The following is a 21,484-nucleotide window of genomic DNA, read 5'->3' on the forward strand; positions in this document are numbered from 1 at the left end:
ACCAGAGGCCTACAAAGGACAAGGACACAACAAAAAAAGATGAGTTGAGCCCCTTTCCAAGTGCTAGACAGGTTTGCTGGTGTGAGCCAGTGTGGCCATCAACCTTGGGGGCAGACTTGTCGGCCTTGTCAAGCTTTACCCCAAACACCATATATGCACTTGGGCAAAGAAATGCCTTAGTTATGAAAGAGACAAGTTAAAGAAAAAGTCTGTACCAAGTAGAGCTTGGAGTAAGAAGTCTACCCTGCCAGGTACATGCCTCATATATACATGCTGGATTCTTGAATACACATATTTCCCATTTTTGACTAACAATATTGTGCCCATGAATGTTTTTCTAGAGGGTTGGACATGCTAACGAATAAAAAACAGGAAGGTTTGGGAATATCAACCCACAGCAAAAGCTTTAATCACTTTTTTGTTTTACCTCCAACTCATTTAAATGCCCCCACCATGCTAAACATTCTAGGTAAGCACAAAAATTTCCATCCAATTGTGTTTTACATGATATTTCCTCAACAAAACCAATACAACAAGTAGAGCATTTTGTTCTTAAGGGAGCAGACACAAATAGAATCAAAGAGAAATTAGGATTCCCAGGAACCAAAGAGGTAATTATACTGAAACAGAATGGCAGAAGTTACTTTGAGGTCTGGCATTACAAGAAAATGGAATCAAAGCGACTTTGGATGTTACCTGGCTTATTTAAAACTCATTTATGTGTTCATATCATAGAATCCCTACAGTGTGGAAACAGGCCATTTGGCTCAAATTGATTTCAAGCTTTTGAAAGTACAAGCTTTTGAATGTGCAGAAAAAATAGAATTTACTGGATATGATAATCAACAAATCTGATGTCTGTGGTTGGGAAGTTATCGAAAAAAAATTGAGCGACAGGATTAATAAACACTTGGAAAGGCAGGGATTGATCAGGGATAGTCATAACAAATTTGTTAGACAATAGACAATAGGTGCAGGAGCAGGCCATTCTGCCCTTCAAGCCAGCACCACCATTCATTACGATCATGGCTGATCATCCTCAATCAGTATCCTGTTCCTGCCTTATCCCCATAACCCTTGATTTCACTATCCTTAAGAGCTCTATCCAACTCTTTCTTGAAAGTATCCAGAGACTTGGCCTCCACAGCCTTCTGGGGCAGAGCATTCCACACACCCACCACTCTCTGGGTAAAGAAGAGGGGGATCCTGTCTGGTTAATTTGATTGAGTTGTTTGAAAAGCTCACTAAATACATTAATGAGGGTAGTGCCATTGATGTGGTTTATATGGACTTTAGCAAGGTCTTTGACAAAGTCCCACATGGAAGATTGGTCCAAAAGATAAGGGCCCATGGGATCCAAGGCAAAATTGGTTTGGAAGTATGAGGCAAAGGTCCATGATTGCTGGTGTTCCACAGGGATCTGTAGTAGGACCTCTGCTATTCGTGATATACATAAATGACAGAGATGGAAATGTAGATGAGTGGGTTAGTAAGTTTGCAGATAATACAGAGATTGGAGGAGTTGTGGATAGTGTAGAAGGTTGTCAAAGTGTATATAAATCAGTTTCAGATATAGGCACAAAAATGGCAGATGGACGGGTAACAGTGATGTGCTGCACTTCAGGAGATCAAATGTATACAGTTAATGACAGTACTCTGAACAACTTTGATGCTGTGCAGCAGGATCTTGGGGTTCAAGTCCATAGCTCCCTGAAAGTAGAAAGTGCATGGTATGCTTGGTAAAGAAGATGGTAAAGAACACATACATGACTTTACTGGTCAGTAAGTTAAACACAAGAATCAGGATGTCAGTCTGCAGCTTTATAAGACTTTGGTTAGGCCACACTTAGTGTATTGCATTCAATTTTGGTCAGTACACTACAGGGAGAATGTAGAGACCTTGGAATGGGTGCAGAAGAAGTTTACCAGGATGCTGCCTGGATTAGAGCATATTAGAGGCTAGAAAAACTTTTATCTGGAGTGAATAAGGCTGAGGGGAGACTTGATAGCAGTTTATCAAATTATAAGATACATAGATAGAGTTGACCATCAGAAACTTTTTCCAAGTGTTGAAATGTCTAAGGTAAGGGGGAAAAGTTCACAAGAGATGTGGCAGTGGTTTGGAACATGCTAGAGGCAGATACAATCGGGGCACTTAAGGCAATTTTAGATAAATACATCTAAATACGTGAGAAATGCAGGGACGTGGACCAAGCACAGGGAGAAGGGATTAGTTTTATTTGGAGTCACGTTTCGCACAACAACGTGGGCCAAAGACCTGTTCCTGTGCTACACAGTTCTAAATTTCATGTTGTAAATGGTGATGGTGGAGGGCTTTTTTATGATTGGAAGCCTGTGATCAGCACTTACCCAAAGGGGTCAGTTACTTGGAATCCTTGCTGTTTGTTATTTATATTAATGTCTTGGATATGAATGTAGAAGAAAATAATTAATAAGTTTGCAGATGACATGAAAACTGGTGATGTTGTTAATAGTGAGAAGGATGGTCTCAAGCTACAGTCTGATATTCATCAACTGGTACACTGACCAGCAATGGCAGATAGAATTTAATACTGAACAGTGTGAGGTGATGCATTTTGTGATCACTTATAAAGGAAGGATATACAGAATGAATTGCAGTACCCCAGGGAGTACTGAGGAATAAATAGACTTTGGTGTACAGAGGAACCTCGATTTCCCGGCATTCGATTAACCAATCGTCAGATCATTCAAACAAGATCACAAGGTCCCGATGCGTAGCTAACTGTGTTATCTGGCATTGATTATCCAGCATTCAATTAATTGAATGAAATACTCCCTCTGTATATGTCCTGAAGGTATCAGCATAAGTGGACAGGATGATGAGGAAGGCATATGGGACACATGCCTTCCTTAGCTAGGGTGTAGAACATAGGAGGAAGGAGCTCTTGTTACAACTTTATAAAAGACTGTTTAGGCCACAGATGGAATACGGTGTGTAGTTCTGGTCATCATACTGTCAAAGGATGTTTTGCACTGGAGGGGGTACAGAGGAGATTCACCAGGATATTGCGGCTCAGTTATGAGGCGAGACTGCATAGTTTGGGTTTGTTTTCCTTGGAATAGAGGAAGCTGAGGAGGGTCTGATTAAGGCATAGAAAATTATGAAAAGCATAGATACAGTAGATCATGAAAATCTTTCTCCCCCGCCATATGTGTCGAAGATCAGAGAGCACAAACACAGAAAATTAGGAGGTATGGGATAGATAGATTTGGCTGTCTGGATACACAATTGGCTGGCTGAAAGAAGACAGCGAGTGGTAGTGGATTGAAAGAATTCCACCTGGAGGTTGGCGACCAGGGGTGTCTCGCAGGGATCTGTTTTTGGGCCTCGGCTCTTCGTAGTTTTTATAAATGACTTGGATGGAGAAGTGGATAGATAGTGTCAATGGCTGTTGCAGGCTACAACATGACATTGACAGGGTGCAGAGCTGGGCTGAAAAGTGGCAGACGGAGTTCAACCTGGATAAATGCGAAGTGATTCATTTTGGAAGGTCAAATTTGAACGCTGAATACATGGTTAAAGACTGTAGCTTGGCTGAGTAAACGCTCTTAAATGCATGGGAACACTATAGTACGAGTCCTATAGATGGGTCAGTTTTGTCCAGTGTGTGCAGGAGGGCTTCCTTACACAGTATGTAGACAGGCCAACAAGAGGAGAAGCCACATTAGATTTGGTACTGGGTAATGAGCCCGATCAGGTGTTAGACTTGGAAGTAGGTGAGCACTTTGGTGATAGCGATCACAATTCTGTTATGTTTATTTTAGTGATAGAAAGGGATAGGTGTATACCACTAGGCGAGAGCTACAGCTGGGGAAAAGGCAATTATGATGCGATTAGGCAAGATTTAGGAAGCAAAGGATGGGGAAGGAAACTGCAGGGGATGGGCACATTAGAAATGTGGAGCTTATTCAAGGAAAAGCTACTGTGTGTCCTAGATAAGTATGTACCTGTCAGGCAGGGAGGAAGCTGTAGAGCACGGGAACCGTGGTTTACGAAGAAAGTGGAATCTCTGGTCAAGAGGAAGAAGGCGGCTTATGTTAGGATGAGATGTGAAGACTCAGTTAGGGAGCTTGTGGGTTACAAGGTAGCCAGGAAAGATCTAAAGAGAGCTCAGAAGAGCCAGGAGGAGACATGAGATGTTGTTGGCGGATAGGATCAGGGTAAACCCTAAGGCTTTCTATAGGTATTTAAGGAATAAAAGAATGACAAGAGTAAGATGAGGGCCAATCAAGGATAGTAGTGGGAAGTTGTGTGTGGAGACAGAGGAGATGGGGAAGCGCTTAATGAATATTTTTCAATAGTATTCACTCTAGAAAATGACAATGTTGTTGAGGAGAATACTGAGAATACAGGCTACTAGACTAGGTGTGATTGAGGTTCACAAGGAAGAGGTATTAGAAATCCTGCAGAGTGAGCCGGATGGGATTTATCCTAGGACCCTCTGGGAAGCCAGAGAGGAGATTGCTGAGCCTTTAGCATTGATTTTTAAATCATTATTGTCTACAGGAATAGTGCCAGAAGACTGGAGGATAGCAAATGTGGTTCCCCTGTTCAAGAAGGGAAGGAGAGACAACCCAGGTAATTATAGACAAGTGAGCCTTACTTCAGTTGTTGGTAAAATGTTGGAAAAGGTTATAAGAGATGGGATTTATAATCATCTAGAAAAGAATAATTTGATTAGGGATAGTCAGCACAGTTTTGTGAAGGGTAGGTTGTGCCTCACAAACCTTATTGAGTTCTTTGAGAAGGTGACCAAACAGGTAGATGAGACTAAACCGGTTGATGTTGTGTATATGGATTTCAGCAAGGCGTTCGATAAGGTTCCCCACAGTAGGCTATTGTACAAAATGCGGAAGAATGGAATTGTGGGAGATATAGCGGTTTGGATCAGTAATTGGCTTGCTGGAAGAAGACAGAGGGTGGTGGTTGATGGGAAATGTTCATCCTCAAGTCCAGTTACCAGTGGTGTACCGCAAGGGTCGGTGTTGGGACCAATGCTGTTTGTCATTTTTATAAACAACCTGGATGAGGGCGTAGAAGGGTGGTTTAGCAAATTTGCAGATGACACTAAGGTCGGTGGAGTTGTGGATAGTGATGAATGATGCTGTAGGTTACAGAGAGACATATATAAGCTGCAGAGCTGGGCTGAAAGGTGGCAAATGGAGTTTAATGCAGACAAGTATGAGGTGATTCACTTTGATCGGAGTAACCGGAATGCAAAGTACTGGGCTAATGGTAAGATTCTTGGTACTGTAGATGAGCAGAGAGATCTCAGTGTCCAGGTACACAGATTCTTGAAAGTTGCCACCCAGGTTGACAGGGTTGTTAAGAAGGCATACAGGTTTAGTTTTTATTAATAGAGAGATCGAGTTCTGGAACCATGCTACAGCTGTACAAAACTCTCGGTGCGGCCGCACTTGGAGTATCCTGTACACTTCTGGTCACCGCATTATAAGAAGGATGTGTAAGCTTTGGAAAGGGTGCAGAGGAGATTTACTAGGATGTTTCCTGGTATGGAGGGAAGGTCTTACGAGGAAAGGCTGAGGGACTTGAGGCTGTTTTCGTTAGAGAGAAGGAGGTTGAGAGGAGACATATAAGATAATCAGAGGGTTAGATAGGGTGGACAGGGAGAGCCCTTTTCCAAGTATGGTGACGGCGAGCACGAGGGGGCATAGCTTTAAATTGAGGGGTGATAGATAGAGGACAGATGTCAGAGGTAGTTTCTTTACTCAGAGAGTAGTAAAGATATGGAATGCTTTGCCTGCAATGATAGTAGATTCGCCAACTTTGAGTACATTTAAGTCGTCATTGGACAAGCATATGCACGTACATGGAACAGTGTAGGTTAGATGGGCTTCAGATTGGTATGTCAGGTCAGCGCAACATCGAGGACCGAAGGGCCTGTACTGCACTGTAATGTTCTAAGTTCCTTTATTTTGTTTATTTCCTGGACTTTCCCTGCCACCCATGTAAAACAATAAATTCTTTGATGCTTGATGTGGACCTGGATGTTGACTGATTCATTCTTTCCACCCAACAGCTTGGCATAGTCAGCAGGCTATGAGAAACATGGATCATTGATGGACAAAGATACTAGATTGCATGATTACCATGCTTTTAAAGTAACCCGTAACCCCAGTTTTTTCAGTGTCCCCTCATGGTCTCATATCCAAACCTGAAAAAGGTCCACAGGGTATCAAAGGTTGTAGGTGTTGCAATTACAGAACATATTCACAGGTTACTTATCGGCAGACCTTGATTGAAAGGTAGGTTAGTTGGAAGGTTAGTTAACTCCGGGAACTTTAAGTCACACAAAACCTGCTGGCACACCACACTCTTCACTTTCATCCAAGGCCCCAAACAGTTCAGGTGAGACAGAGTTTCACCTGCCGCTCATCCAACCTAGTTTACTGCATCAGGTGCTCCCAATATGGTTGTCTCTACATCGGGGAGACCAAACGTAAACTTCGGGAATGTTTTGCCAAGCATCGCAGCTGGGCCTGCAGGGGCCGACTGGACTTCCCCATCACTGTCCATTTTAATTCCCTTTCCCACTCCCTTTCTGACATGACCATCCTTGGCCTTCTCCACTGACACAATGAACCTTTTGAAAAGGAGAACACAGGTTTGCAATTCAGGCAAAGGAACTATGAGAAACTTGCATAGTTTGACACAAGGAATGTGGCAGTTTGAGGAACTCTGTTAGGCTTGAAAACAGAGGGATCCCCTAGCCTGGATGAATTGCATCTCAGGCTGCTGTGGGAAGCAGGGCAGGAGATTGCAGGGGCATTGACAGAAATTTTTAATGCCTCTCTGGTCATGGGGAAACTGTCAGAGGACTAGAGAATGGCAAAGGTGGTAGAAATGAACCAGAAAATTACATATCAGTGAGTTTCACATCAGTGGTAAGGAAACAATTAAAGAAAATTCTGGAGGAGGCAATTGATACCCACTTGGAAAGGCATGGGTTAACTAGGGATAGTCAGCATGGTTTTGTCAGAGGGAGATTATGCCTAACAAATTTGTTAGTAGTCTTTGAAAATATGATCAAGTGTGTGGATGAAGGAAGTTCAGTTGACAGTTTATATGGATTTTAGCAAAGCAAGGTCCCACATGGGAGACTAATTGAGAAGGTTAAAGCACATGGAAATGATGAAAACTTTGTCAGATAGATCAGAAATTGGCTTTGTAATAGGATATAAAGGGTAGTGATAGAAGGTTATTCAAGTGACTGGTGGCCACTGGTGTACCACAAGGATTAGTACTGGGACCCTTACTGTTTGTTATAGCCATGGAATGATCTGGATGAAAATGTGGCAGGAATGTTAAGCAATTTTGCAGATGATACCAAGATGAATTGGTTAACAGTAACTAAGATGGTTGTATTAGCACAAGAAGATATAAAGGAGTTGGTCATATGGGCAGATCAGTGGCAGATGGTATTTAACTCTAATAAGTGTAAGGTGATGCACTTTGGGAAGAAACAAGATGAGCATGTATTTAATGAATGGCAGGATACAGGGTAACTTAAAGGAACAGAGGGATCTTGGGGTAATTATTCTCAAATCCCTTAAGTCGGCAGAGCACGTGAATAAGTTAGTTAAGAAGGCATATTGGACACTTGCTTTCATTGGTCGAGGCACAGGGTATAAGAGCAAGGAAGTAATGGTGGAGTTGTACAGAGTGTTGATTAAACCACAGCTGGAATACTGTGTGCAAATCTGATCACCTCACGACAGGACAGTTGTGGTAGCACTATATGGGGTAAAGACATGCCTCGTAATCATAGACCAATTAACCAGTGGGTCCAGGCCTTCTGAACAATGGACTGCAGATGGAGAAGTTGAGTTGTAAGGCTTGGACTGTTTTCTTTAGAGCAGAGAAAACTGAGGGGGGACTTGATTGAGGTGTATAAGGTTATGAGGTGTATAAAATTATGAGGAGTATGGTCAATGTCAATAGAAAGCAACTATTCCCTTTGGTTCACAAGAGAGCTGGTTTAGGATATTCTGAGGGATATGGGGGGGAAGAAACATCTTCACTCAGCAGATGGTGAGAATCTGGAATTCACTGCATGAGAAAATAGTAGAGAAACATTACAACCTTTAAAAAAATATTTGGATAAGCACCTCAAATATCATAACATTCAAGGGTATAGGACAAGTTCAGGAAATTGTATTAGCACATCTTTTAGTGGTCATTAACTCAGTGCAGACTCATTGGGTCGAAGGATCTTATCTGAACGATATTAATTTATGAATCTATGACATGAAAAAGGAATATGGAAGAAAAAATTAACAATTGCAGCACCTGAAAGCACACAGAACTCATTCCAGAAAACTTATCATAAATCGGATCATACCAGTTTCAGCGATATGTTTGGCCGCCTACTTCAGGACTGGTAGTAGCATGGGATTGAGAGAATGTGGCCATGCATTGCCAAAGGTGCACACTGTATAATCCAGGCAAACCAGTAAAATTCCAGATCACATATGAACCATGCCCCAAAGGGCCTTGATAGATTTCACAAAGCCTCTACAGCTGGGGAATGAAATACTGCCTCGTAATCATAGACCAATTAACCAGTGGGTCCAGGCCTTCTGAACAAAGGACTGCAGATGGAGAATGTTCCTCCAGATTGATTCAGACTAGGCAACACAAATTCACAGAAGTATTATGAAGAAAGCTTATAGTCACTTAGGCATACAGCAAAGAGTCCACCGCCTACCACCTCAGAATTCAGTGATGAATATAACCCTTAAAAATGCTATTGCTTTAGAAACAGGAAATGGACAGGCAAATGTGCTGTTATGCATTCTGATGAGACTGATGGCCATCCCAAATCAGACAACCGGCCCATCACTCAATCAATGGCAGGAAAGGTCATGAAACTCCCCAAAAGCATAACAATAGGAGGAACCAAGTTGAGGTGACAAAAAGATAGGATACAATAGCATGAATCCCCAAAATGAGTGGAATCAATTACATATCCATGATCTTTGACACCAATACATGCATAGATATGAATGGCAAAGGCCAATGAAACAACTGACCATAACTAGAGTCATACAGTTATAGACATGTACAGCATGGAAAGACCCTTTGGTCCAACTCATCCTTGTCGACCAGATATCATAACCTAATCTAATAGCATTTGCCAGAACTTGGCCCATATCCCACTAAACCTTTCCTATTCATATGTCTATCCAGATAGGTTGCAAGTGTACCAGCCTCCACCACTTCCTCTTGGCAGTTCATACCACACTCTGTGTGAAAACGTTGCCCCTTAGGTCCCTTTTAAATTTTTCCCTTCTCATCATAAATCTGTACCCTCTAATTCTGGACTCCCCCACCCAGGGAAATACCTTGTCTACTTATCCTATCCATGCCCCTCATGATTTCGCAAACCTCTATGAAGGTCACCCCCTCAGCCTCCAATGTTCCAGGGAAAACATCCCAGACTATTCATCCTTGCTTTATAGATCAAATTTTCCAAACCTGGCAACATCCTTGTAAATCTTTTCTGAACACTTTCAAGTTTCACAACATCGTTCCAAAAGGAGCGAGACCAGAATTGCACACAGTATTCCAAAAATGGCCTAACCAATGTCCTGTACAGCTGCAACATGACCTCCCAATTCCTATCGTTGATGGTCTGACCAATAAAGGAAAGTATCCCAAATGCCTTCTTCATTATCCTATCTACCTGTGACTCCACTTTAAAGGAACTAGGAACCAGCATTCCAAGGTCTCTGTTCCGTAACACTCCCCAGGACCTTACCATTAAATGTATAAGTTGCCTCTGAGTTGCCTTTCCAAAATGCAGCACCTCACATTTGTCTCAATTAAACTCCATCTGCCACTCCTCTGCCCATTGGCCCACCTGATAAAGATCCTGTTATACTCTGAGATAACTTTCTCCCCTGTCCACTACACCTCCAATTTTAGTGTCACTTGCACACTTACTAACTATACCTCCTATCTTCACATCCAAATCATTTATGTAAATGACGAAAAGCAGTGGATCCAGCACTGATCCTTGTGGCAAACTGATCCTTGGTCACAGGCCTCCAGTCTGAAAGGCAATCCTCCACCACCGCCCTTTGTTTTCTGTCTTTGAGCCAGTCCGATATCCAAATGGCTAGTTCTCCCTATATTCCATGAGATCTAACCTTGCAAACCAGACTAGCATGAGGAACTTTGTTGAATACCTTACTGAAGTCTATACAGATCACATCCACTGCTTTTCCCTCACCAATCCTCTTTGTTACTTCTTCAAAAAACTAAATCAAGTATCAAGTTTAAATGCCTGGATATGAACTTACATAGAACAGAGAATATTACAGTGCAGTACAGGCCCTTCGGCCCTCGATGTTGCATCAATCTGTGGAACCAATCTGAAGCCTATCTATCCTACACTATTCCACTTGCACCCAAATGTCGACCATTTAAATGCCTTTAAAGTGGGCGAGTCTAATACTGTTGCAGGAAATTCATTCCACACCCCTACTAATCTCTGAATAAAGAAATCACCTCTGATATCTGTCCTATATCTACCACCCCTCAATTTAAAGCTATGTCCCCTCATGCTAGCCATCATCATCTGAGGAAAAAGGCTCTCACTGTCCACCCTATCTCACTCACTATCTGACTATCCTGTGTCTCAATTAAGTCACCTCTCAAACAACTTCTCTCTAATGAAAACAACCTCGAGTCCCTCAGTCTTTCCTCATAAGACCTTCCCTCCATACCAGGCAACATCCTAATCAATCTCCTCTGAACTCTCTCCAAAACTTCCACATCCTTCCTATAATGTGGTGACCAGAACTGTACGTAATACTCCAACTGCAGCTGCAACAGAGTTTTGTACAGCTGCAGCATGACCTCGAGGCTCCAATACTCAATCCCTCTACCAATACAAGCTAACACACCACATGCCTTCTTAAAATCCTTATCAACCTAGGTGACAACTTTCAGGGATCTAGGTACATGCATACAGAGATCCCTCTGCTCATCTACACTACCAAGAATCTTACCATTAGCCCAGTATTCTTTATTCTTGTTGCCCCTTCCAAAGTGAATCACCTCACACTTTTCCACATTAAACTCCATTTGCCACCTCTCAGCCCAGCTCTGCATCTTATCTATGTCCCATTGTAACCTGCAATATCCTTCAGCACTATGCACAACTCCACCAACATTCGTGTCATCCGCAAATTTACTAACCCAGCCTTCCATGCCCTCATCTAGATCATTTATAAAAATTACAAGCAGCAGCGGTCCCAAAGCAGATGCTAGCACAAGGTAAACCACTAGTAATTGAACTCTAGGATGAACATTTCCCATCAACCACCACCCTCTTTCTTCTTTCAGCTAGTCAACTTCCGATCCAAACTGCAAAATCACCCTCAATCTCATGCCTCCGTATTTTGTGCAATAGCCTACTGTGGGGAACATTATCAAATGATTTATTAAAATACTTCTACATCACGTCAACCGCTTTATCCTCATCCACCTGTTTGGTCACCATCTCAAAGACATCAATAAGGTTTGTGAGGCACGACCTACCCATCACAAAGCCGTGTTGACTATTCCTAATCAACTTATTCCTCTCTAGATGATTATAAATCCTATCTCTTATAACCTTTTACAACACTTTCCCACAACTGAAGTAAGGCTCACTGGTCTATAATTGTCTCTACTCCCCTTCTTCAATAAGGGGACAACATTTGCTATCTCCAGTCTTCTGGCACTATTCCCGTAGACAATGACGACATAAAGACCAAAGCCAAAGGCTCTGCAACTGTTCTCTGGCTTCCCAGAGAATCCTAAAATAAATCTCATCCGGCCCGGGAACATTTCTATTTTCACACTTTCCAGAATCGTTAAGCTCCTCCTTGCTAACGTCAATTCCATCTAGTCTAGTAGCTTGAAACTCAGTATTTTCCTCTAAAACATTGTCTTCTTCAAGTGTGAATACTGATGAAAAATAATTATTTAGCGGTTCCCCTGTCTCCTCAGACTCCACGCACAACTTCCCACTCCTATCCTTGATTGGCCCTAATCTTTCTTTCATCATTCTTTTATTCATGATATACCTATAGAAAGCTTTATCATTTTCCTTGATCCTACCTGCCAACAACTTCTCATATTTCCTCCTGGCCCCTCTTAGCTCTCTCTTTAGGTCTTTCCTGGCTAACTTGTAATTCTCAAGTGCCCTAACTGAACCTTCACGTCTCATCCTAACAGAAGCCTTCTTCTTCCTCTTGACAAGCGATCCAACTTCGTTAATAAACCACGGTTCCCTCACTCAACCAATTTGTCCCTGCCTGACAGGTCCATACTTATCAAGGACACGCAGTAGCTATTCCTTGAATGAGCTCCACATTTCAATTGTGCCCATTCCTTGCAATTTCCTTTCCCATCCTATGCATCCTAAATCTTGCCTAATCGCATCATAATTGCCTTTCCCCCAGCAAATAGTTCTTGGCCTGTAGTATACACGTATCCCTTTCCATTGCTAAAATAAACATAACCAAACTATCACCAAATTGCTTACCTACCTCCAAATCTAACACCTGGCCAGGTTCATTAGATTAGATTAGATTCCTTACAGCGTGGAAACAGGCCCTTCAGCCCAACAAGTCCACACCGACCCAGACCCATTTCCCTCTGACGAATGCACCTAAGACTATGGGCAATTTAGCATGGCCAATTCACCTGACCGGCACATCTTTCGATTGTGGGAGGAAACTGGAGCACCCGGAGGAAACCCACGCAGACACAGGGAGAATGTGCAAACTCCACACAGACAGTCACCTGAGGCTGGAATTGAACCTGGGAACCTGGGACCCTGGTGCTGTGAGTCACTGAGCCAACATACCTAATACCAAATTCAATGTGGTCCCTCCCCTTGTCTTGGCTTGTCTACATACTGTGTCAGGAAACCATTCTGCACACATCAGACAAAAACTGACCCATTTAAAGTACTTGAACAATAGTATTTCCAGTCAATATTTGCAAAGTTCAAGTCCCCATAACAACTACCCTGTTACTCTGGCTCCTATCCAGAATTATCTTTGTCATCCTTTCCTCTACATCTCTGGAACTATTCAGAGGCCTATTGAAAACTCCTAACAGGGTGACCTCTCCTTTCCTGTTTCTAACCTCAGCCCATACTACCTCAGTAGACGAATTCTCAAATGTCCTTTCTGCTACCATAATACTGTCCTTGATTAACAATGCAACACATCCCCTTCTTTTACCACCTTCTCTGTTCTTACTGAAACATCTCAATCCTGGAAACTGCAACAACCCTTCTTGTCTCTGCTCTATCCATGTCTCCGAAATGGCCACAACATCAAAGTCCAAGGTACCAACCCATGCTGCAAGTTCACCCACCTTATTCTGGATCCTCCTGCCATTGAAGTATGTGCCTGCTTGCCGATCAACTCTTGCAACCATATTTCTGACCTCACTAATCTGCTGTGGTTCCACACGTAGGCTGCCTTGCTGATCTTTGAGGAGCCCAATTCTCTCTGTAGTTATTCTTTTGTCCTTAACGTGTTTATAGAATCCCTTTGGATTCTGCTTAACCCTAGTTGCCAAAGCTATCTCATGTCCCCTTTAATGCCTTCCTAGTTTCCCTCTTAAGTATACTCCTACTGTGTTTATACCCTTCTAAGGATTCACTCGATCTTTGCTGTCTACACCTGACATACCCTTCCTTCTTTCTCTTCACCAAGTTCTCTAGTAATCCAGCATTCCCTATACCTACTAGCCTTGCTTTTCACACTAACAAGAATACACTGTCTCTGGACTCTCGTTATCTCATTTTCCATCTGCCTGCAATCAAGTTTTGAAAGTTCTTGCCTAATACCATCAAAATTGGCCTTCTTTTAATTTAGAACTTCAGCTCTAAGATCAGGTCTATCATTTTCCATCATTTTAAAATTAATAGAATAATGGCCACTGACCCCAAAGGGCTGCCCTGCAGACTTCTCATTCACATGCCCTGCCTTTATTTCCCAAGAGTAGGTCAGGTTTTGCACCTTCTCTCGAAGGTACATCCACATACTGAATCAGAAAATGTTCTTGTACACACTTAACAAATTCTTCTCCAGCTAAACCCTTAGCCTTATGACAGTCCCAACTAATGTCATATAAAAATGACAAATGACTGACCTTAAGATGAAATGCATAATAAACATCACCTGTAATTCAGTGACATATCAGGACTGGAAGAATAAATTGGAAAACAGACTTTGAAGCCTTCGAAATAATGTTGGCACTAATTGGGAGATGGCACATTTTTAAATGGCTTACACAGGCTACTGGGAATGAAGGAGGAGAAAGTGAGAACTGCAGATACTGGAGAACAGAGCTGAAAATGTGTTGCTGGAAAAGCGCAGCAGGTCAGGCAGCATCCAAGGAACAGGAGAATCGACGTTTCGGTCATAAGCCCTTCTTCAGGAATGAGGAAAGTGTGTCCAGCAGGCTAAGATAAAAGGTAGGGAGGAGGGACTTGGGGGAGGGGCGTTGGAACTGCGATAGGTGGAAGGAGGTCAAGGTGAGGGTGATAGGCCGGAGTGGGGCAGGGGCGGAGAGGTCAGGAAGATTGCAGGTTAGGAATGCGGTGCTGAGTTCAAGGGATTTGACTGAGACAAGGTGGGGGGAGGGGAAATGAGGAAACTGGAGAAATCTGAGTTCATCTCTTGTGGTTGGAGGGTTCCTAGACGGAAGATGAGGCGCTCTTCCTCCAACTGTCATGTTGCTATGGTCTGGCGATGGAGGAGTCCAAGTACCTGCTTGTTCTTGGTGGAGTGGGAGAGGGAGTTGAAGTGTTCAGCCACGGGGTGGTTGGGTTGGTTGGTCCAGGTGTCCCAGAGGTGTTCTCTGAAACGTTCCGCAAGTAGGCGGCCTGTCTCCCCAATATAGAGGAGGCCACATCAGGTGCAGCAGATGCAATAAATGATGTGTGTGGATGTGCAGGTGAATTTGTGGCAGATATGGAAGTATCCCTTGGGGCCTTGGAGGGAAGTCAGGGGGGAGGTGTGGGCGCAAGTTTTGCATTTCTTGCGGTTGCAGAGGAAGGTGCCGGGAGTGGAGGTTGGGTTGGTGGGGGGTGTGGACCTGACGAGGGAGTCACAGAGGGAGTGGTCTTTTCGGAACGCTGATAGGGGAGGGGAGTAAAATATATCCCTGGTGGTGGGGTCCGTTTGGAGGTGGCGGAAATGACGGCGGATGATACGCTGTATATGGAGGTTGGTGGGGTGGTAGGTGAGGACCAGTGGGGTTCTGTCCTGGTGGCAGTTGGAGGGGCGGGGCTCAAGGGTGGAGGAGCAGGAAGTGGAGGAGATGCGGTGGAGGGCATCGTCGACCACGTCTGGGGGGAAATTGCGGTCTTTGAAGAAGGAGGTCATCTGGGTTGTACGGTTTTGGAACTGGTCATCCTGGGAGCAGATGCGGCGGAGACGAAGGAATTGGGAATATGGGATGGCGTTTTCACAGGGAGCAGGGTGGGAGGAGGTGTAGTCTAGTTAGCTGTGGGAGTCGGTCGGTTTATAGTAAATGTCCATGTTGATTCGGTTGCCCGAGATAGAAATGGAAAGGTCTAGGTAGGGGAGGGAGGAGTCTGAGATGGGAATGAAGCCCAGATACAATGGGAAAAGTGTGAATAACACAGAAGAAATGGAAATGATATGAACAGTAACCCCTAGATTACCCAGTACATTTCAGTTTGTACAGGAATTGGTCCATTTCACTGTCAAAAGGGAATAAACAACAACTGACAGAGATTAAAGTTATGTGACCACCAAAATGAGTAAAAACAAAAGCCTCTTTTCTCGTTGAATTACATGCCTACCAGAAAAGGAAATGAGAATGACTGTGTAGTGTGGCAATCATATCTGGGAGGTTAGGATAACTGTTGGAAAGAACAAATGAGGAAGAACAACTGAATGACAGAAATATAAGAAATTTCATGGATTATGGCACATTGTATAATATGTCAAATGCAATATACATACCAGGTAACAAAAATGGGGGTAATGACAGAACATATTTGCAGAACAGACAGTCAAGTTCGACTAAGTTGCCAAAGAAACTAGACAATCTTGAAGGATAAAGAACAGAAACTTCAGTAACAGAAATGGTGGCAAAAGATGTGGGATTGAGGGATGGATGTTAATATATTCCCTGAATCAGGATAATATCACACATAGGAGTGCCACTAATTTTAGCTCTGACATGGGAAATAATGGCCTCTAGGTGTTGTAAGCAATATGGGTTAAAGAAAACAGCATAAGCCCAAGAAAGGGAACAACAGAAAGTGCTGACAATAGCAACCTCCTCATCCAAGTCATTTATAAAAACTACAAAGAGCAGAGGCCCAAGAACAGAGCCCTGCGGGACACCACTCAACACTAACCTGACTAGAATTCCTCAAATCACACAACCAGTCCACACGAATGAGACAAGGGATAGCAAGTGAAATAAACTGAGCAGCAGGTTCACTGAAAGGTGCCTTGTCTAGCTTGTCCTCACCATAAGGGAAGATTGTTAAGGGCTGCCCATGGCTGAAGCAATATAAGATGTCTGAGAGTGTTTCTCAGTTGATATACTGTATTTAACCTCTGTTGTTTTCTTTTCCTCAATGCATAAGTCCCTGGACTGCCCAGAGGCTCTCTCTCCACTGGTGTAAAGCATTAAATTCTTTGATTCTTGAAGTGATCCATTTAGTCATTCTACCCCAACAGAATGGTACTCTCGCAACATTTAAGAAGCATCTTATGCACTTAAAATACCAGGCTATGGTAGGCTAGAACCAAGTTCTGGTAAATGGGATGTGTAGTTTGGTGCTTGTTGTTCAACAAGGTGGGCTGGCTAGAAATGAACACCGGCCTGAACAGCAAAATACAGCCACAACTGCTGGCATACAAAAGTTATTCCCAGCTCGGGCCAGATTGTTCTGCAAACCCATTCCGAGATCTTCTTCATTTTTTTCTTATCTAAAAGTGCTATAACACACATTTTTCTCCCATCACCAAATCATCACGGCTTTTTCGGGGGTCTGCTTTACGTATTTTCTCATTTGTTTTACATATGCAAGTACTCTTACACTCAACTGAACGGGTAGCTAATTAAACATTTACAAGCAAAACCCATAATGGGTAAAGCAAACCAAAGTTGGATGAGGGTGAGTGAGAGGAGGATGAGGAGCGGAAAGGAGCTGAATCAACATGTATACCCCACAGTGACCACCTATTTCTAAAGGTATCAACTGCAATGACAGACACTTCATTCACCCTCTCCAAAGGTGCTGGGCATGAATGTAACCGCAGGAGAGGGACAGATTGAACATAGAACATAGAAAAGTACAGCACAGAATAGGCCCTTCAGCCCACGATGTTATGCCAAGAATTAATCCTAATCTAAAATAAAATAGATTAACCTGCACACCCCTCAATTCACTGCTGTTCATGTGCATGTCCAGCAATCGCTTAGATGTCCCTAAAGCTTCCATCACCACCGCTGGCAACGCATTCCATGCGCTCTCAGCTTTCTGCCTCAAGTCCCTACCTCTGACATCCCCTCTATACCTTTTTCCTAATATCTTAAAACTATGACGCTTCGTGCCAGTCATTCCTGCCTTGGGGAAAAGTCTCTGGCAATAGACTCTATCCATGCTTCTCATTACCTTGTATACCTCGATCAGGTCACCTCTCTTCCTCCTTCTCTCCAGAGAGAAAAGTCTGAGCTTAGTCAACCTCTCTTCATAAGGCAAGCCCTCCAGTCCAGGCAGCATCCTGGAAAACCTTCTTTGCACCCTCTCCAAAGCCTCCTTGTCTTTCCTTAAACTCGACCCCCCTGTTAACAAAAGCCAAAACACCATATGCTTTCTTTCATATGGGTGGCAACTTTCAGGGATCTACGTATTTGAACACCAAGATCCCTCCGTTACTCCACACTGCCAAGAATCCTGTCTTTAATCCTATATTCAGCATTCACATTCGACCTTCCAAAATGCATCACTTCGCATTTATCCAGGTTGAACTCCATCTGCCATTTCTCTGCGCAGCTCTGCACCCTGTCTATGTCGCGCTGCAGCCTGCAATAGCCCTCGATACCATCAATGGATACCATCCAACCTTTGCATCATCTGCAAATTTACTAACCACGACCTCCCCCCAACCAACCGACTCATCCAAGTCATTTATAAAAACAACAAAGAGGTCCAAGAACAGAGCCCTGCGGGAACCACTCAACACTGACCTCCAGGCAGAACGCTTTCCATCTACAACCACTCTCTGTTTTCTGTCAGCCGACAAATTCTGAATCCAGATAGCCAAATCTCCCTGTATCCCATACCTCCTGACTTTATGAATTAGCCCACCTGGGTGAATCTACTCAAATGCCTAGCTTACGTCCATATACTTTACATCCACTGCTTGACCTTCGTTGACCTGTCTGGTCACCTCCTCAAAGAATTCAATAAGATTTGTGAGGTTTGACCCCTCACAAAACCATGCTGACTACCTTTAATCACGCTATGGTTTTGAAAATAGTCATAAATCCTACCCCTCAGAATTCTTTCCAAAAGTTTGCTGACACAGATGTAAGACTGAGTGGTCTGTAATTGCCAGGGATTTCTCTATTACCCTTCTTGCCTGCTTCCAATCCTCAGGTATGACTCCCATGGCAAGTGAGGAAGCAAAGATCTTCATCAGTGGCTTAGCAACCTCCTTTCACGCTTCCCGGAGTAGCCTCAAATAAATCTGGTCTGGTCCTGGGGACTTATCAATCTTAATATTTGCCAAAATTTCCAGCACATCAACCTCCTCAATCTTGATCTGGTCAAGACCGTATCCCAGTTCCTCAAAGTTCTCATTCACAACAAGGTCCCTTTCCTTAGTGAAAACCGAAGCAAAAAAACTCATTTATGGCTTCCCCTATCTGCTCAGACTCCATACACAAGTTCCCTACGCTATCCCTGATCTGCCCTACCTTCTCCCTGATCATTCTCTTATTCCTCATGTCTGAGTAAAATGCCTTTGGGTTCTCGTTAATCCTTCCTGTCAAGCCTTTCTCGTGTCCCCTCCTGGCTCTCCTCAGTCCATTTCTGAGCTCCTTTCTAGCAAGCCTGTAACCCTCTAAAGCTGTGCTTGATCCTAACTTCCTCCACCTTATGTTAGCTGCCTTCTTCCTTTTGACAAGAAGCTCCTCTGTTCTCTTCGTCCAAGGTTCCTTAATCTTACCCCTTCTTACCTGTCTCAGAGGAACAGATTCGTGCATCACTTGCAACAATTGCTCCTTAAACAGTCTCCACGTCTTTTTATGTGTGCTTTTTTATTTCATTTATGGTACCCACTTTTTCCCGCATATCCAAAAGTGCTAGCTGAGAGACAACTGAAAGACTTTCCCACCAAAAAAATCCATGACTGTTTTTAAACTTCGGGGCGACCCCCATATCCGTGGGTCTGGTTACCACGGTTTCACTTACCTGCGGTTTACATGTACCGAACGTATAAAAGGGAACATTCCAGATCCAGGGACCAGGAGGCTGCTGGGAAGGTACATTTCCCATTTCAATTAATAGGTTCACACCTATTCGCACTTTCGGCTTCCGCAGTAGGTCCTGGAATGTATCCCCCGTGGGTACGGGGGGGTGGGAGCTAGTGCATTAACCACCACCAGTAATCACCCACATAGTCAATTGAATATTTACAAGCAAAACCCATCACGGGCAATGCACACCATCAAAAGATAGGGGGAAGTAGAGAGAGAGCGATGGAGCGGAATTAAAGTAGAGTTAGAGGAGGAAATAGTGCTAAATGTCCCGTGGTGCCCACTTTTTCCTCTCAAGGCATCTAGAGCATTGATGGACACCCAGGCATGAATTTAACTGCACAGTTGGCAGATATGGCTCCCTCCATAGCTTCCTATCTGGATCTGTTTATTGCTACCCTGCGTAAAAACAATGACTGCAGATGCTGGAAACCAGATTCTGGCATAGAGTGGTGCTGGAAAAGCACAGCAGTTCAGGCAGCATCAGGAGCAAACCCACGAGGAGATCTGATCTGCCCACACATCTCCACATTAGATGTCAAAAGATCAGGAGTATAGAGCTGAAGTGCAACCAAAAATACACAAAAGGTATTTCAAATAATTAAAAAGGAGTGGAATCGCCCACAACCAATATATACTTGGTCAACGTATTCAATAGTGCACAAAAACAGATGATTCACCGCAATCTGTCATTGTAAAGCACTGTGTGCAACATACTCCATCCTAGATCTACAAAGGAAAACAGGAGAACAAAGAGCCTTCGCCTAGGGGACATCATCACCCAGTGACAAATAAGCATGCTAAGGTGCATCTGGGCAGTGGATATTAGAGTCAAGGTGGATAGTATGCAGCAGTAGCCTGAACAAAAGCACGTCTTTGCAAGACAGGAAGATACAATACACAAACCCAAGAGGCAGTTCAGGTTGTGGGATGTGGCTCCGAAGAGAGGTTCAGGATCCTGGGACCGGTGTGAAATTCCATTTGAGCAGGGGTACACGCTGCCAAGATTCCACTGTATACTTGAGTATCCAACATGTGCACAGCATTTGGGTCGAAGCATCGCCATTTTTAGGTTGGATGTCCACTACCTCCCTGCTTCCCTATTCCTGTGGGAACATCCAGCTCAGACTGGATCCCGCTATATGATGTTGCATTTTCTATATACTTCCTTCCCGCATTAAATCTTCCAAAACCCATTCCTCACATTTGACTTGATCATACTCCATTTGCCATTTCTCTGCCCAAACTTCCAGTCTATTTATTTCCTGCTGTATCCTCTGGCAATCCTTCTCACTATCCGCAACACAACAATCTTTGAGGTGCTCAGAAACTTACTAATCAAGCCACCGATGTTTTCTTCCAAATTATTTATATATATTTCAAAGAACAGGTGCCCAAGCACGGATCTATTTGAAACACCACTGATCTCAGATCTCCAGTCAGAAAAACACCCTTCCCCAGTTCTGTATCCATCTTACCAGTTCACTGTGGATCCTATGTGACATTAACTTTTGTAATGGCCTGCCATGAGAGAGCTTGCCAAAGGCTTTGCTAAAGTCCATGCAGACAACATCTACTGCCCTGACCTCATTAATTATCTTCGTTACTTCCTCAAAAAACTCAATCAAGATTGTAAGTCACAACCTTCTCCACATATAACCATGCTGCCTATCACTCATATAAGTCCATATTTTTCCAAATGTGCATAAATCATATCCCTAAGAATCTTCTCCAATAATTCCTCAACCTATTTTCCCTACACAAAGCTCACTAACATGTAATTTCCTGGATTATCCATGTTGCCCTTCTGAAACAAAGAACAATGTTGCCTATTTTCAGTTCTCTGGGTCTCCAGTTTTTTTGTTCCTGACTAAA

At 43.4% G+C, this 21,484-nt stretch overlaps 1 protein-coding gene across 2 annotated transcripts in view; it reads right to left on the reverse strand.

The window, feature by feature from the left end:
- Positions 1–21,484, reverse strand: part of tulp4a (TUB like protein 4a) — a 451,862-nt gene that overhangs the window by 158,704 nt on the left and 271,674 nt on the right. The window lies entirely within an intron of this gene.

This window comes from Chiloscyllium punctatum, chromosome 11 (assembly GCF_047496795.1).
Source record: "Chiloscyllium punctatum isolate Juve2018m chromosome 11, sChiPun1.3, whole genome shotgun sequence".
NCBI lineage: Eukaryota > Metazoa > Chordata > Chondrichthyes > Orectolobiformes > Hemiscylliidae > Chiloscyllium > Chiloscyllium punctatum.